Raw genomic sequence first — 18,116 nt, 5'->3', positions numbered from 1 at the left:
GGTTAAGATGAAGTCGCCCAATATGAAGGCTGGGACTCAAGTTCCTGGTTTGGGAGTCAAAACCATCATTATTGGTGTGAAAAGTGAAGGGAGAGACTGGGTGGAGCAAGCAGATATTCAGGGAGGAGTCTTAAGGGCTCAGGGGACAAAGCCCCAAAAGGGAGGAATACAGATAAGAAAGAACTGAGGAAACGGAAGTAGAGACTGAGAAACAGTAGAAGAGGAGGAGCAGAATCCGGACATCAGTGCCAAGGACTTGAGAAGAGGAAAAAGTTTCAAGGAGTTTTTAGCTGAGATGAAAGTCCCAGAGAAGTCACAGCTGAATTGAAAAAATATTTTCCTAAAGGATCTCCAAACCTTTAGAGTTAGATCCTATTTTAGAATTGAATATATTTTCCAATGCCCAATGATTTTATCCATTTGCTTACTGAAAGATGTCTTGGAAGCTTCCAAGTTTGGGCCAATATGAATAAAGCTGCTGTAAATATTGGTGTGCAGGTTTTTGTGTGGACATAAGTTTTCAACTCTTTTGGGTAAACACCAAGGAGCACGATTGCTGGATCACATGGTAAGAGTATGTTTTGTTTTGTAAGAAACCACCAAACTGTCTTCCAAAGTGGCTGTACCATTTTGCATTCCCGCTAGCAATGAGTAAGAGTTCATGTTGCTCCACATCCTAACCAGCATTTGTTGATATCCATGTTCTGGATTTCGGGCCATTCTAATAGATGTGTAGTGGTATCTCTTTATTGTTTTAATTTGCATTTCCCTGCTGACATATGATATAGAATATCTTTTAATATGTTTACTTGCCATCTGTATATCCTTTTTGGTGAGGTGTCCGTTAAGGTCTTTGGCCCATTTTTTCAATCGGGTTGTTTGTATTCTCACTGTTAAGTTTTAAGAGTTCTTTGCATATTTTGGATAACAGTTCTTTTCATTTGTTTTTCTTTCTTTTTCTTATTGCAGTAACATTGATTTATAACGTTTTATAAATTTCAGGTGTACATCATTATATATTTTGATTTCTGTGTAGATTACATAATGTTCACCACCCAAAGACTAATTACAATCCATCACCACACACATGTGCCTAATTACCCCTGTCACTCCCTCCCTCCCCCTTCCCCTCTAGTAACCACAAATCCAATCTCTGTCTCTATGTGTTTGCTTGTTATTGTTTTTATCTTCTATTTATGAGTGAGGTTGTATGGCATTTGACTTTCTTCCTCTAACTTATTTGACTTAGCATAATACCCTCAACGTCCATCCATGTTGTCGAAAATGGCAAGATTTCATTTTTTGATGGCTGAGTAGTATTCCATTGTGTACATATACCACATCTCCTTTATCCATTCACCCCTTGATGGGCACCTAGGTTGCTTCCAAGTCTTGGCTATTGTGAATAATCCTATAATGAACATAGGGGTGCATATATCTTTATGCATTCGTATTTTCATGTTCTGTGGATAAATAGCCAGCAGTGGAATAGCTGGATCGTATGATTGTTCTATTCTTAATTTTTTGAGGAATCTCCATACTGTTTTCCATAGTGACTGCACCAGTTTGCACTCCCACCAGCAGTGTATGAGAGTTCCCTTTTCTTCACAATCTCTCCAACACTTGTTATTTCTTGTCTTGTTAATTATAGACGTTCTCATGGGCGTGAGGTGATATTGTTACCACCTACAAACATAGGTTCCCTACCCGCCACAAAAGAGGGGCCAAATAAAAACTGAAACTCCAGGCTTATGGCAAGGAAAGGGTTTTTATTGTGGATGACATCAGCTGAGAGACAAGAGTGAGCCCTCAAATTTGTCTTGTTTCATCTTGTCTACTCAAAAGAGAGGAGCCGAGGGGTTTTAAAGGTTTGTGAGGAATGTGGCTGATTGTAGATGGCAGTGGGAGTCAGTGACCTTGCTAGTCGGAGTTTTTCCACCAGCCTGCGTTTGGCCTTGGGACACTGTTTTCAGGGAGGAGGAGGAGATGATAAGGAACCCAGGTGGGCGACCTTGGCTGTTTGCATCTATGGCGGATAGTGGATTCTGGAGCCAGGGAGCCAGGGAGTAAGCAGGAAAGGCGTATTTTGATTTTAACCTCATATATGCTGGGTTTAATGTAGGGGAACTAATATCAGGGCCGGCATCAATAGCTCATTGTAGTTTTGATTTGCATTTCCCTAATAATTACTGATGTTGAACAACTTTTCATATGCCTGTTGGCTATCTGTACATCTTCTTTGAGAAAATGTCTGTTTAGATCTTTTACCCAGTTTTTTTTTTTTAAAGTAGGGAGTGTGATTTCTTTTTTTATTTTTTTAAAGATTTTATTTTTTCCTTTTTCTCCCCAAAGACCCCCCAGTACATAGTTGTATATTCTTTGTTGTGGGTCCTTCTAGTTGTGGCATGTGGGACGCTGCCTCAGTGTGGTTTGATGAGCAGTGCCGTGTCCGCGCCCAGGATTCGAACCAACGAAACACTGGGCCGCCTGCAGCGGAGCGCGCGAACTTAACGACTCAGCCACAGGGCCAGCCCCTTTTACCCATTTTTTAATTGGGTTGTTAGTTTTTTGTTGTTACGATGTGTGAGTTCTTTGTATATTTTGGATATTAACCCCTTTCAGTTATATAGTTTGCAAATATCTTCCAATTGTTAGGTTGTTTTTTCATTTTGTTGATGGTTTCCTTTCCTGTGCAGAAGATTTTCAGTTTGATGTTGTCTCATTTGTTTATTTTTTCTATTATTTCCCTTGCCCAGTCAGACATGGTACTTCAAAATATGCTGCTAAGACCAATGTCAAAGAGCATACTGCCTATGTTTTCTTCTAGAAGTTTCATGGTTTCAGGTCTTACATTCAAATCTTTAATCCATTTTGAGTGGTTTTTGCGTTGGTTTTTGTTTAAAGTGTAAGATAATGGTCTACTTTCATTCTTTTGCATGTCGCTGTCCAGTTTTCTCAACACCATTTTTTAAAGAGACTTTCCTTTCTCCATTGTATGATCTTGGCTCTCTTGTTGAAAATTAGCTGTCCATAGACGTGTAGGTTTACTTCTGGGCTCCAGATTCTGTTCCATTGATCTGTGTGTCTGCTTTTGTGCCAGTACCATGCTGTTTTGTTTACTATAGCTTTGTGGTATAGTTTGAAATCAGGGAATGTGATACCTCCAGCTTTGTTCTTTTTTCTCAGGATTCCTTTGGCTATTTGAGGTCTTTTCTTGTTCCATATAAATTTTAAGATTCTTTGTTCTATTTCTGTAAAAAATTTCATTAGAATTTTAATAGGGATTGCATTAAATCTGTAGATTGCTTTAGGAAGTACGGACATTTTAACTATGTTAATTCTTCCAGTCCAAAAGCACAGAATATCTTCCCATTTCTTTGCGTCTTTTTTTCTTTCTTTCAACAATGTTTTATAGTTTTCAGTGTATAGGTCTTTCACCTCTTTGGTTAAATTTTATCCCTAGGTATTTTATTCTTTTTATTGCAATTGTAAGTGGGATTGTATTCTTAATTTCTCTTTCTGCTGCTTCATTGTTAGTGTATAAAACACAACAGATTTTTGTATGTTGATTTTGTATCCTGCAACTTTGCTGTATTCATTTATTATTTCTAAAAGTTTTTTGGTGGATTCTTTAGGGTTTTCTGTATATAAAGTCATGTCATCTGCAAATAGCGACAGTTTCACTTCTTCCTTTCCAATTTGGATCCCTTTTATTTCTTTTTCTTGCCTGAATGCTCTGGCTAGGACTTCCAATACTATGTGGATAACAGTTCTTTATCAGATGTGTCTTTTGAAAATATTTTCTCCATGCCCATTGATTTCATAATCTCCAATTTTGTCTTATCACTGCCACTCTCTACTATAATTTTTCTTTGAAGATAAAAATGAGCTTTTGTTTTAGAACTATGTTGTGCAATATGATACACTAGCCACCTCTGGATATTTTAATTTAAGTGACCTAAATAAGATTTTAAATTCATTTTTTCCATTGCACTAGCTACATTTCAAGTACCACATTTAGCTAGTGGCTACTCTAATGGACAGAGCAGATATAGAACATTTCCATCATCACAGATAGTTCAGTTGGACAGTCCTGTTCTGTAGGTTCAGGGCATTATATTTTTACAGTATAACATGCTACGTTTTCTATCTGCAGATCATAAAGTCTCTACATAGTGCCGGAATAATCGGATACTTCCGTTCTTTGGTCCTGTCATTAATTAAAATTTCCACCTAAATGGATCACTGTGAGAAATAGTTAAGGTAATTTACCACTACTCCCAGATGTTTCTGGCAATTCTGAATGTTTTTAAAGTTGCTATTACCATTTCGTAATTTCTTATTCATAGTTAAGGATCTGGATTCCCCATGTATTTCTTGAGTCTCAAGATCCAGTTTAGGATATAAAGGAAGAACATGAGTGTTCACCAGGAAATCAAGACTCGGTGCTCATCCTTTTGTCTGACTGGAACATGTAAGCATTTATGGGGATAGCGAGCCCAAGTATAAATAGAATACAGTCTCTGTCTTAAGTACATACCTAAGAGCCAGTGGTTACTAGACCATAGATGAAAAGACATGTTAACAAGATCATTAAATAAATCGTGGAAGTAGCTTCAACTACATAACCAAGCAAAGTAAATAAATAAACCCTAAATTGGCAGGATGTTCTCGGTAATCCTAAATCCAATCAATGTTTGCTGATTATCAGTATTCTTGATGCAATTAAAACACAGTGGTGTGCATATGTTGTACTCTAAGTTAATTTTTTTTTACAGAAATGCTTGCTATTCGTCCAAGGATGATTTGATGTAATGCTTGGATTATGCAAAGTTGTAATACACACCTTTGTGTAACTTTTCTGTACTTTGCTTTTTCATTGTAATTGTAATCTATATGGTTATATACTTCACACCTTTATGATGTTTCTCTTCCAAGATATAAAAAGAGAAATGCATGAGAAGCCTAGTGATAAATATTTACAAGTTTTGTTTTCCCAGTCTATGCTCATGCCTTTCTCTTTACACGTAAACACACACACATACATTCACAGGTGCACACAAACCCTAGAGTTTTAATTGGGAAGAAAACCTCCCAGCAAATCTACTTACAATGTAACAGTATCTTTTGGCACTTCCCATTGCATAGACAAGAAGAAAATGTCAATATTTCTGCACTCTTTAGACCTTGAGGATTATTGAGTGTGACTGTGGGGAGACATTTTCCATCCTTCTTTTGTCTCCCTATCTTTCAGGATGCTCGGAAGAAGAGAGCTATGATTATTTTTCTGCTTAAAAATCATCCATTGTTTCCTGTGAGTCATCAGCTGGAGGAGTAATGTGATTCCATCTTATGGCTGAGTAGACACAGAGATCTGATTTCAGACTGGGGACAAATTTCAAAGTGCAAATATAAATCACATAGTTGATCCTTTTTTTCCTCTTCTAAGCAATCCTGGAAGGCATCCGAAAGAGAAGGAAAATCACACTGCTTACTTGAGCACGTGAGTTCCCACTTTTCATCACCTTTTCTTGTTAAAAGCATGACATTTCTTTCTTGAATGTTTTTTCTCAACTTGGGGAATCTTTATGATTAATATTTCAAAATTAACTAATTTTGATTATTAGTATTTGAATAATGAGTGAGTATGTTTCAGGTAAGCATCAAGGTATGTTCTAAGGAAAAGTTTAATATGGAAAAAGCTATGTCAAAGTATAAATCCACACAAATAAATCCACTTTTCTATCTATGTGGACGTATGGGTGAAAGACAGATGAATAAAAACAGGGTATGAGGGCAGGTGGGAATGGTCAAAATGTTCTTTGTATCTTCTAATCCCATGAGGGTTTATCTAATTACCTCATAATTTTCATTCCTGAGACTGGGGATGCAAGTCATAACCTGTAGCTGCAGCGAAGCAAGAACACCAGAGAAGAAAGACATCCATCTGGTCATTTGGCCATTTGGCCAATTTGGGAACTTTTATGTGAAAGGAATGAAAGACTGAGACAAACTAGAAGGTGGGTGAGAATGGAAACATGTACACCTTAAAGGAGAGTCAGTGAGCTGGAGCACACTTCTTACTCCAAATCCTGCAATCTCCTTGACTATGTAGAATTGGTTCCGGCCCTTGTTGGACCATTAACTCAGTTTATGACCAAGGATAAGCTACTTGATCTCTCTCAGGCCTGGAAATCTCCTTGCCTCATAAATTAAGGATTTTGTGGCCCACAGTACTTTCATGACAAGTAAGAAGGATGACTACGAGGTCCAACAATAGCAATCATTTTGCTTCTAGGCTGGAAGCAGGAGAGACTTCCCGGAAGCCATCTCGATATCCCAGATCAGTGACATACACTCAGTGGATTTAGCTTCTTGTACACATTTCCTTTCCCACTAACTCATAGTCTACTATTTCTTGCAAGACATTGTGTGTTTGATCATCAGAGCAGCTTGAAACAGAGAGCCTGAATTCTCTCACTTGACATTTACTTCTGGGGAGCCTTCACACAACCAACATGATGAAGGGTTCTATTTGTAGGATAAGATGATCTTTTATTTTATTATTTCCAAGAATAATGCTGTTTGGATATAAAAATTTATAGACAAACTAATGTTCTTTAGAGTGAAAGGTGGAATGGAGGAGAGATGGATCAGAGGCTAGCGCCCACACACTGGCTGAACTTCCAGTGGTTAGCGCCTACACTTTCTCTTGCTGTTGGAGCCCACTCTGCCTCCCATAGGGCAGGCCTGACAAATGGGAGAACTGTTTCCCTCACCAGAGCAGCCCTCATTCAATGACTGAAGCAATGACTGATGTGAGTTCGTGTGTAAATGTCCCAGCTCCCTCACCCTTCTGGGGTGCATGGTCTACAATGGCTTTCAGGGTATCCCCAGTGGGATTAATCTCCACTCACACGTGGTGATAGCTGGCTTCCCAATGCACCCTATTGGCTGCCTTCCTCCCCTGTCTCACTTCCTCACTCTCCTCTGCTCATGTCCTTCTCCTCTCAAACAAACTATGGCCCTTGAATCCTTATGTCAGGCTCTGCTGTTGTGGGAGGCCAAACAAAGACAGGAAGTTATTAGAAATTTAGCTTATTATGTATTAGTTTTATTTAAAAGAAAACCTTTTAAAAATAGCTTGTGCCAGGTGTTCTTATGCACTTTACAGATATAAATCTCATAAATCTTTTCAAAACTTTCCGAGTTGAGGTACTAAATAAAATTTGTATATTTGACTTTTTTTGCAACAGTAGAAAATAAATGCTTTCAATGTTTTCTCTTCTTTTTACTTTCAACAAGTTAAATTTAGAAATGGATAAATCCATAACTATATTGAGGTTTTTAACTTAGTTGTAAAACTATATACAATCTGAGATCACTTGGGAGACAAAAGTGATGTATGCTTAAGTATGTCATTGTTTTACATTGACTTGGTTATACCTCACTTATTCTTCAGTTTCTTGTTAAAACTTATTAATTGTAATAGTTACCACCCACTTTTACTGCATTTTAAGTTTTTTTGATATTTTAGTAATACAACTAATTCATATTATTTTGTTTTTATTATAACAGAATGACTTAAGATGCATTAAAATGCACTGCAGTTGAACAGCATATAACAAGAATGAAGAGTTTCTTTGTTAAGACGTGAAATCTAAAATCAGATTGCCTGGGTTCAGATCTTGGTTCTGATACTTTCAAACTGTTTGGCCTTGGGAAAATTACTTAACCTCTCTTTACCTTAGTTTCCTTACCTGTGAAATCAAGATAATTGCTTCTAATCTATAAGGTTTCTGTGTGGATTGATAAAATCCTAACTGTATAGCACTTAGAGGTACCTGGCACATAGTAAGAACTCACTAAATGGTAGCTATTAACTTTCGTTGTTACTACTACTCAGTTTGGGTTATGTGATGTCAGTCTCCCGTTCTTTTCAGGAGGCGTTTTTCTTGTTCAGAGTTGGGCTATCCTCTGAGAAAATGGGAACAACCATGGATCAGCATGCTTCTGTTAGGGTGTAACTATCTTTCTGTGAGTACACCAGAGCTTCTCAATCCTTTCATTTGTCCCCCACCATTGATCGCAGATCTAACCAAGAAATGAAAGACAATAATATTATTATTATTGAAGCACAACAAGAATTCTTCCTGAAATTAAACACTTTCAGGGGTCTCAGCAACAGTAGTTTGCTAACGATGAGGGAAGAGAATAGTTAATTTAGTCTTCTTCCCCCTACATCTTCTTGTCTCATAGCTCGGCAGTGACATGGCAACTGAGTAATCATGGGCAGACCTCCCCCGCTCCTCCCCTCCTCCCCCATCCTCGCTGACTCGCCATTGTTTTAGACTTTATTACTCACTACATAATGTGTTACCTTTCAAACTTGTATCCCTTTTGTGAGTCATCAATTGACTTAATTTGTGCGTGTTTTTTAATCTTCTGATTCTTTGGATGGCAGATGGTAGTGTTTGACAGATTCTCTCATCTTAATGAAGGAGCAAACAATTGAAGTGCTGTGTCATTATCTTCATAAATCTAAGTGGTTTTCCCCTTGTTTCCCCATGTTTCAAAATTTCCTAGAAATTTAATGACTATTAAGCTTATAAAGTCAATTTAGGCAAACGAGTTTGAACATAATCTAGTCCCTTATAAGAAACAGATGTATAGAATTTTTCTCAATATTATAAAAAATTATTTAATCTGCATGTCTTTACTGAGTATCCATTATGTAACCAGCATTGTCTGGGAATTCAAAGAAGATAAAAATTTTCCTAAATTAACAACGATTCTAAAATTGAACATGCCACTATCAATAACGAGTTACGGCCCTGAAAAAATTTTTCCCAGACTAGACATAATAAAAACCAGAGTTCCATCAACTGTGCTAGAAGAAAATCTGAACTATTTTTCTTTTCTCAACACAGAAAAATGTCATTGTAAAATTGTTGTCATATGAGGAGGCTACCAAAGAGTATGATGTTTCATCTGGATTTTTAAATCAGCTTTTTTAAAACTTGCAATTTGTTATGATTTATTTTCCCCTTCTAAATATATATTTACATTTAAAACTAATTTTGCAAGCTTCACGCTACCCAAAATCACAATACGCTCATGATGTACCCAGGTTTTATTGTTCTGTTGTTTTGAAGGTGGAGGGTGGATGTGAAGTGAAATCACAGCTATTGAACACCTACTCGCTAAGTAGGACAAGCAGCATTTCCTGATTTCATCCTCATAACAACCATTCAAATGAAGTATTATTATACCTGTACAAATGATGGAACGGAGACTCAGCTTCCAAGGTCATTCTGCTGGTAAGTCGTAGAGCTGGATTTAAAGGCAGATCTGTCAGATTTCAGAGCCCAGGACCTTTTCATTATACTACCTGGTAAACCGGACATGTGGATAGCCAGAACACGAGTGAGGACTTTGAGCACATGATACGCTAATAAAATGTAGTGTTGTAGGATAATGATTATTTGCAGAAAAACTCTTTTGTCTCTTTCTCTTTTTTCCTACTAAATTTAGTAAATGACAATTCCCATGCAAATACACAGGTTTCTCACACTGTCTCAAAAGGAACAGTGTATGCCTGTAATATTGAAATATTCAATGTTTCTGGCCACATGCCATATTGTAGTTCATTTACTGGTCTATAATAAAATACAACACCATCGCATTGATAAAAGCGAGTACGTGAATTGCTATTAAGAAACCTCAGAGAAGGAGGCAAGTCATGTGTTAATAAAGTCCTAAGGCCTATGTCAAAACTGGAAAATTAGTGGAATATCTTTCGCTAAAGCAAATGTTTTGTCCATGGTCAATATGAAGTGTGCCAATTTGGATTTCCTGGCTTCTTTCCACTTTTGCTCAGTAGGCATCTGTCAATTCTCTGTGGCAAGATGTCCATTGGATGACTCCCAGGTCCTTATGTAACAGGAAGAAAACAGCTCAAGCAAATGCATGTCCTTTTCAGATGAGAATTTCTGTTGTGTATAAATATATTCCCTCCAAGGTCTTCTACTAGTAAATGTTTTCACCTCTACAAAGGTGCTTTAGTACTTTATGCATTCGATTTTAGAATATTTCATGAGAGTGGAAATAATTATTTTGGGGGGTGTTCTTTAGCATTTATTGAAAGGACAAGTTAAAAATCTGTGATTAAATTTTATTGGTCTCAACCAAAATGCCATGATGTGACATTTCTAACCATGGTTTTATTTATAAGGTCTGAACGTACCTGGATTATGGGACATGACAGACAAGAACTTTATAGGAGATAGTTGTTATTGGATTAAAACCAGTTCTTTCCTGAGATGGAATACATGTGAATTTGTGGGGAATTGAGTCATCTTATAGTATTTTATGATTCCTGTGCTACTGTATATAGTATCCATTTTTAGCATGAATTTGTCGTTATCGTATTTTCGAGAGCTGATCAGCTTTTAAAGTGATTCATTTCCACCAATATTTTTATGAGATAGAGATAATAACCAAAGTACTGCTCTGAGAAACAATCTAAATATAGCATCTATTTGTAGCTAATGAAATGCAGAAACTTGATCTGAGTGTCTATATGGCAAATTCTTCGATTGCTCTTGGCTTGTACCTTAATATAGAACTGCGGTGCAGATGATTAAAGTTCTGTAGTAAGCTGAGCATCACATAGCTTGACTCCCATACATTTCATTAGCACCAGGGACAGGCACCTTACCAATCTTAGGTAAACAATATTTTGATATTTTGATGATTTTTAAAAATTTGCTTTCTGTGTACACAAGAAACTAGTAAAAATTATATTATGCATTAATAACAACATACTTGGTTTGGTATGAATCCAAATATAGTTTCACTAGCATTTTTTTTTCCTTAACTGACTTTGTTCTTGCATTGAATTTTATTTAAATTTTGATTACGTGTTGTCAGGTACTATATTGACTGAATCAACTGTTTAGCTTGGTATCAAGCAGTTAACCACAGAGCTCATTTTGTGAAATTAGGGACATTAATAAAACCAAAATAGAACAAGCTTAAAATATTCACTAAGCTGTAACCCTGACATTTACATACTACCCAGAGCATACTAGGTACTAATAACTATTATTTAAACAAATGACTGAATGGTGAACTTATGATTCAACTACATTTACTTGGTAATCATGGTGAGGTAAAAGCAAACCAGAGAACCAATTATGAACCCCATGTTATTTAGTTTTTCATCTTTCAATAGTGTTTCTTAACATTATATCGTGGAGTGGAGGGTGGGGTCTGAAGAGGCAGTTAAACTCAGGAACATGAGCACTGATCAGGAGGACTGGGGAACCTACTAGAATGGTGAATGTTAAAATAGATCAATATTTTCTTTCTGCCCAGATAATGTAGCACCTAGGTTTAGCTGTGGGCAAAGAGATGGACTTAATCATTTGTCAAGGAAACTTTCATGTCATTCTTACCTCAACTTTGCTTTACATTTAGCAGAATATATCCCTTATGTGGATTTTAAGTAAGAATTGAAAATTATTATTCAGAATCCAAATACATTATAGTATGGTTTAATAAAAAAACCTTAGGCATATGGGATATTTAAACCTATATATAAATATTTACTATATTATATGCATATTTAATATTATTAAGGAGAAAAACGTGAACAACGATTTCCCATGCCAAACTGAAGGATGTAGTGAGGATTCTGACAGAGTCTGTCTGTATCTGCATTTGCTTATCAAAAACAAAACGTTTCTGTCTTGCACTTAGGCACCCTTCCTGTTATGAGCACCGTAAACCTGCTGTCAGTTACTGAGTTCTGGTGATCCAGGAGAATGTAAACATCATAAACAAATGGGAATGTTCAAAGAACATTCTGCTATGGCCCTTATTTGCGTGAATTATGTTAACAAGTATCTAGTGTTCAGTTTTAACGGGTTAAAATGATTTCTCCCGAGTTGAAGACAGGACTTCAATATAAATGTTAAAGGGCCCTAAATTTCTCATAGATTTTTGAGGGCCTTGAAAAACAGTCTTTCTACTTGTGAACAATGCAATTTCCTGGATAACATCAGCTCTTGAGCCAACCCATGGAGAAATATTTGCCCAAGCCTCCAACTTTACAGATGAGAAAGTGGAGGCCCAGATCGTCTACTGGCTCGCCCAGTCTCCCAGCCGGCTGGTGAAAGAGCATAAATTGGAATCCAGATCTCTTACTTCTCAGTCCCCTCGGCTTTGCAACATTGCACAGCCTTCTGCCTACACTGGCTATTGGTGTTTCCTCTCTTTAAAAACACACGGAAACAAATATGTGCCATGTTAAAGGAGACTGGGCTAGAAATTTCCCATGCTGGACTCTCACTCATCCCTTAACACGATTGGCAGAACCTGGCCGTTTCCCACAATGTCGTGATATTGTCCAGCCTAGAAGAGTTCTCTCTCACTTTTTCTACTAAGTAGTTTGACCTGTAAAGAAACAGTTGTGTGTAGCAGTTTGCTAGTAGTTATGATGTATGTAGTTGCCCAGGAAAAACTAATCACAACATCTAGTACAATTTTATGTACACAAGCCATACTCTGTAAATATTTGATGATAATGGCATTTAACATGTATTTAAAACATTCTTGAAGTAAACGTGAACACAGTTACACTGCATGATTCATGTCTTCTTTCCTTTATTCATATGCTTAGGGTAGTAATCTATCTTCTGGATTGTCTTGGGTGAAGCTCTAATTAGAGACAACGGAATGCACTGTCTATCTCCACGTCTTCTCCAGATCTATGCTCCTTTTACTCAAAAGTTCTCCAGCTTTTTTATCATGACTATCATGTCATAGTATATTTTTAGCTAATTTCTGCCTCTCCAAGACATACCCCACCCTCCCAAAAATGGTGGGAGAGAGTTGGAAACGGGACTGTTTGTAATTCATGTAGGCCCCACTAGAGTGCACCAAATGATCCACAAAGCTCATTTAACGTACTTTTTTTTTTTTTTTTTTTTTTTTTTATTTTTTCCTTTTTCTCCCCAAAGCCCCCAGGTACATAGTTGTGTATTCTTCGTTGTGGGTTCTTCTAGTTGTGGCATATGGGACGCTGCCTCAGCGTGGTCTGATGAGCGGTGACATGTCCGCGCCCAGGATTCGAACCAACGAAACACTGGGCCGCCTGCAGCGGAGCGCGCGAACTTAACCACTCGGCCACGGGGCCAGCCCCTCATTTAACGTACTTTTAAGGACTCAGAATGGAATCATAACCTTAATCATCAAGGAACAATTTCTGGATATTTAAGCCAAATGTGCATTGAAAAATAGCTTGGATGATTTCTGTTTACTGTTTATGTTTATTTATATTTATATTTGCCACAGAATTTGTAACTATTCTGTACCATGTTTGTTGGCTCCAGGGAATGCTAATGTTTCATTTTTCAAAGGTAAAAATCACTTTAACATTTCTGTGACGTAATAAACAAGCACAGACTACTTTCTTGAATGTGGCACACTACATAATCTGACACTAAGAGTTTGATGGGCATCCATTTCATGTTCTGAGAGAATGGTGGGGAGAGGAAAATTACATGTTTCAGGACAAAGAGAAAACAAAACCAAGAGCCAGAAAACCTGAGCACTGAAACAGAAATCACAGAAGGCTAAGGCATCTGCAGAAACTCAGCATTAAACTTGGTTTATGGATATAAATAGTCTTAAACGGGAGGAATAAATGCTCCAAGAGCCCTTGAGGAAAAAGGTAAGGAAAATGAGAAACCCAACTGGGTGGACACTACAAGGATTGTGAGCGATGGGGGTGCTCAGGTGGAGCAGAGACAATGTGACAACCCCGGGACATGATGTCATCCTCTGGGCTCTTAGAAACCTGGTATCATTCTAAATGTTAACAACAACAACAACAACAACAAGTTGCTATTGGGGAACACATCAGAGCAGGAAAAGGATGAGAGAAGTTTGACACTTGAACTTTTAATGCAAGAAAAGGACTGGCTGCTACAAAACCCATCCCAGGAGGTCTTTACCCTGCTCCCGCCTCTGTCAAATCACTGAAATCCTGCTCAGGAGGCAAATTGTGTGCCTGGAAGCTACTCGTCAGGAAGAGGAAGTGCATGGTCAAGGCTTGGGAGGAGATAAAGGTGAATTGGGGGAAGATACTCCCTGGCCACAGAATGCTGAGAAATATTAGAGAGAACTGCCAATGACTCCGTAAAAAATACTTCTCAAGTTATATGGATTCAACAGCTAATATACTACGTGCAGGAAAAATAACAAGGATTTACAAAGAGAATCAAAGAAATTGGAAGGATGAACTCAGAAGCACAGGCCGTTCAAGAGGAGGTCATGTGAGTGCAGCAGCCATAAACTCCTCTGCAAGTTTTAAATTCATTCTTCTTTTAAAAATTATCTTTGAATGGCTGAGCTACAGAATTCACATTCCCAGAAGTAGTGACAAATCCTCAAATCTTTGTGTTTATTTTTAAACAAGATACAGTATTTCCCTTTGAGGGGCTTCAGGTCAGCCACATGTGTAAGAAATGAATAGCCCAGTCTAATGCTTGTAAGGGAAGTAAGGTGATAAACCACAGCTGGTGAACATGATAAAATGGCCAGACAAGTTTGGAAATATTGAAACCAAGATTATAATATGAAAAGAAAACATTCATTACCTGACAGTTGAAGGATATCTCTCTGGGTGAGAAGAAAAAGATAATTTAGATAGGAATTTAAATGTCCCAGCAATGTTTAGGAAAGTGGTAATAGAATTGACTGAGAGACTATAGACACCTGCCTGAGCTTTACGTCTACTGGGAAAATCACTAATTCCATAGTGGAAGGTGGGAGTTCCCATAGTCAGGATAGTCAACTCCAGATAAGGGCAAAAACAAAAAAGCTCAAAAGACCTTTTGTGTGGGAACATGTGCAGAGAAATCTCACAGTAGTTCATCCAACAGAATGGGATTGACCACATTCGGTGGGTTTCACTGCCCTGGAAAACCCACGAAATTCAGAATCACCAAGTGATTTGGGGAATGACTCTAGGTTACATTACTTAGGCCTGTATTTTCACAGAACCATTGCCTTCTAGATACAGCATGTTGCACCCATAGGAATACAACTACAACAGCAATTTATGAATAATCTAAGTTGAATCAAAATATAAGCTGCAAGAGCTCTGAGACAAGTTGGGAATTGGAGAGGTTTATTTTCATTTAAAAATCAGGAAAACATTTCAAAATATATTAAGTATTTTGTTTCAAGTTAACACTTCCCCAGTTTTAGTCATTTTGCTTTTGCTTTCTTTGCCGGCCTTGACAATTGCTCATGTAAAATTCTTTATAAACCAATTGAACTTAGTATGAGGCTGTTCAAAACACACTTAAAAAAAAATCAGATAATTCAAAATAACTGAATTCCTGAAATTAAAGAGCTGTCAGGTCATTCTACGAAAGGAAAAAGGAGAAAAGAAAAGAATGAGTTGAAAATGATTCTGTTAAAGATATCTACAACATGTTGTTGCTTGAAAGAAAAGCAGACTGTCAACAGTAGGAACAGTCTGACCTCATTTAAAAAGAAATAGATAGATAGATAGATACATGGATAGATAGATAGATCACACACGTGCACAAAGTACAAAAGACACACGCAAATTATTTTATATTAACAATACTTACGTATAAGTGGTATATTTGTGATCGATTCTTGTTTCTTTTTATTTTTTTGCATTTTCCAAATTTGCTACGATTACTGTGTATTACTTGGAAATAAGAAAATAATAAAAAAACATATTTTAAAATGAGACAACTCATTTTCATAGAAATGCCCCTGGCATGGTTCAGGGTGTCAGGATTGGTGACTCAGAAGGGTTCTGCTGGATCTGACTGCTGTATTGGGGGAATTTTTTTCTTTTACATGAGTCATAGCAGTTTACTCAGAGGGAAATAGGGCAGAAGGAGAAGGCAGGCATTTGGCTGGCAGAGCTCATCGCGTTAGGCTCTTTCCTCACCCTACCCAGATCCTCGAGAGTATGCCAGATCTGTTTAAAAGAGGCCTGTGGGCCTGAGTCTGCCATCAGCGTGATTTATTTTGTGCAGACCCTGCTGTGTGGCTGGGCCTTGGTCCATGTCTGTCTAATTTGTCTTGACCCCCATCTTGCCTCATTGGTTTCTTTCTTCATTCTTATCTCTAGCCTTGACACCTCCATCTTTGCCTCAGCAAGTGTCTTTCTGACTGGCTTGGCCATGGTCCAAAGGACACTGCACCTGGTAGCTCACTTTCTGAAGATTTCTTGAGGGGTCCTCCATGTGGCAAAGGATTAGGGAGTACAGCTCCTGACCTTGTTGACCTGTTTAAACAGCTCAATTCAGGATTCAAGCAAAGAGTCGGCACTGGGTAGAGGCTGTCCCAGCTATGATGAGATTTCTCTGCAGGTTGATGGAGCTGACATGGTGATGGGGAAAGCCCAGTTGTGTAATACCAGGAAGCTGGACAGGCTGGGTTGTGGTTCCAGGATCGAGGCTCCAGGTACTAGGTTGGGTTTACAGGACAGTCTCCAATCTCAAGGCAAAAGCCAAACAAGAGAAAGGCACAGCCCTGGTACTCACCTCGTAGAACTGGTAAACTAAGCAGGCTCATGGAAGAGGGTTTCAGAATGGGGACCTAAGCAGGTAGGTGCTCAATGCTAAGAACTAGGGCCACCCAAGAGCTCGAATGCAGGAGCCCCTCTCTCAGAGTGCAACTACTACAAGAGGCAAGTTGCAACTCTAAGACTAGGACAACAGCTTAGGAATTTAGTACCAAATCTCACCAGATGAAGAATGAGGCAGGGAGCATCAGCTCAGGAGCTGGGAGAGGTGAAAGAGCAAGACCACAAAAAGGCTTGGAGGATGAGTAGGGTGTGCACATTGAGATTCCAAAGGGAAAATGGGCCAAGAAAAATTAAAGTGGACCAAAATCAGAGAATTCTGGATGATATGAAGTATTATTCAACCATATCAACTCATTTCAAATTCAGTTTTAAGTACCCAAGTAACATATAAATATATTTGTTGTAAAAATTCTAAGTTATTACAGATAAGGTTAAAATCCTCTTTTGAAACCACGCCAACCTTGTCCACTCCCCACCCCTCCCCAGCGATATCCTAGAGGTATCACTGCTACCATCATTCCTGACTTTGTATAAATTTATATGCAGAGTTTTCAAGCTAATTATCCCCGAAGAGGATCTTTCCAACTAGTTACAATTCAAAAGGAGTAAGCATTTTACCCATGTTGAATGGGCTTTGAAGAGGCCGTCTTACTGCTACTCTCCCTGGAAAGCCAGCTTGTCGTCCTAGCCATGCATGCAGCACTGGGTCACCAAAGGCAGCACTCAACATCCAGGTCATGGCTTCAGAGGTCAGCAGAGGCCCAAAGATGAAGACAATACAATGTGTTGGAAAATATTTGATATTGCTTTTAAAACCAATTCAAGTAGACATTATTAGAAAAGCCAGAATTTCAGCTGAACTCTTTGCATTTATTGTAGAGTTTAATATCATTTTTATTTGGAAAAGCAGTATAATCTCAGGGCTCAGAGCCTTGGAGATCCAAATCTGCATTCATGAAACAGGTCAGTGATGTTATGATGTGGTGTCATGTGATCCACAAACCCTCCTTTTTGCACTTGCATGCACACACGCAACCAAACCAGCTTGAGAATTTCCTGCTGTAAAATTTTATCCATTTAGTTTAAAGATTTGGTCCTTATAAAAACGCAAATACTCGCCAAAGTGGATTCTGCAATAAAGCCTTTTCCACCATGGATGGTGGGAAGGGAGCATGAGGATACTGAAAAAGAAGCAGAAGAAGAAGGGAATGAGCCCAGAGTCAAGACAAGGGAGCCCCAAAGACAAGCATGACCATCTTCATGATTTGCCTGTGACCAATACCGCATCTTCAGAATGAGCTTTAGATTTTTTTGCAATCCCTTTAACAAAGAAATGTGCAAATAACTCCAGTGGTTTCCCTATGGCTTTTGAGAGCTGACCTCAAAATGGTTTTCTTTTACAAAGAAGTAAAACAGATGATAATAAGCAAGCAGTGAACAGTTTCTTGCTGTATGCAGATAGTATTATCAG

At 38.1% G+C, this 18,116-nt stretch overlaps 2 long non-coding RNA genes across 2 annotated transcripts in view; one reads left to right on the top strand and one right to left on the bottom strand.

The window, feature by feature from the left end:
• Positions 1-15,880, bottom strand: part of LOC139085550 (uncharacterized) — a 28,184-nt gene extending 12,304 nt beyond the window's left edge. The window contains exon 1 of the long non-coding RNA XR_011543909.1: positions 15,672-15,880. This is a non-coding gene — a long non-coding RNA (uncharacterized lncRNA). The remainder of the gene's footprint in view (positions 1-15,671) is intronic.
• Positions 4,130-6,004, top strand: LOC139085549 (uncharacterized). Its single transcript, XR_011543908.1, has 5 exons — positions 4,130-4,263; positions 4,350-4,474; positions 5,255-5,314; positions 5,450-5,503; positions 5,881-6,004. It is a non-coding gene; the product is annotated as an uncharacterized lncRNA (long non-coding RNA).
• Positions 15,881-18,116: the final 2,236 nt, after the last annotated feature.

Source organism: Equus przewalskii, chromosome 9 (genome assembly GCF_037783145.1).
Source record: "Equus przewalskii isolate Varuska chromosome 9, EquPr2, whole genome shotgun sequence".
NCBI lineage: Eukaryota > Metazoa > Chordata > Mammalia > Perissodactyla > Equidae > Equus > Equus przewalskii.
Note: the sequence above shows the minus strand (reverse complement) of the source record. Positions and strands in the feature narration are given on the sequence as shown.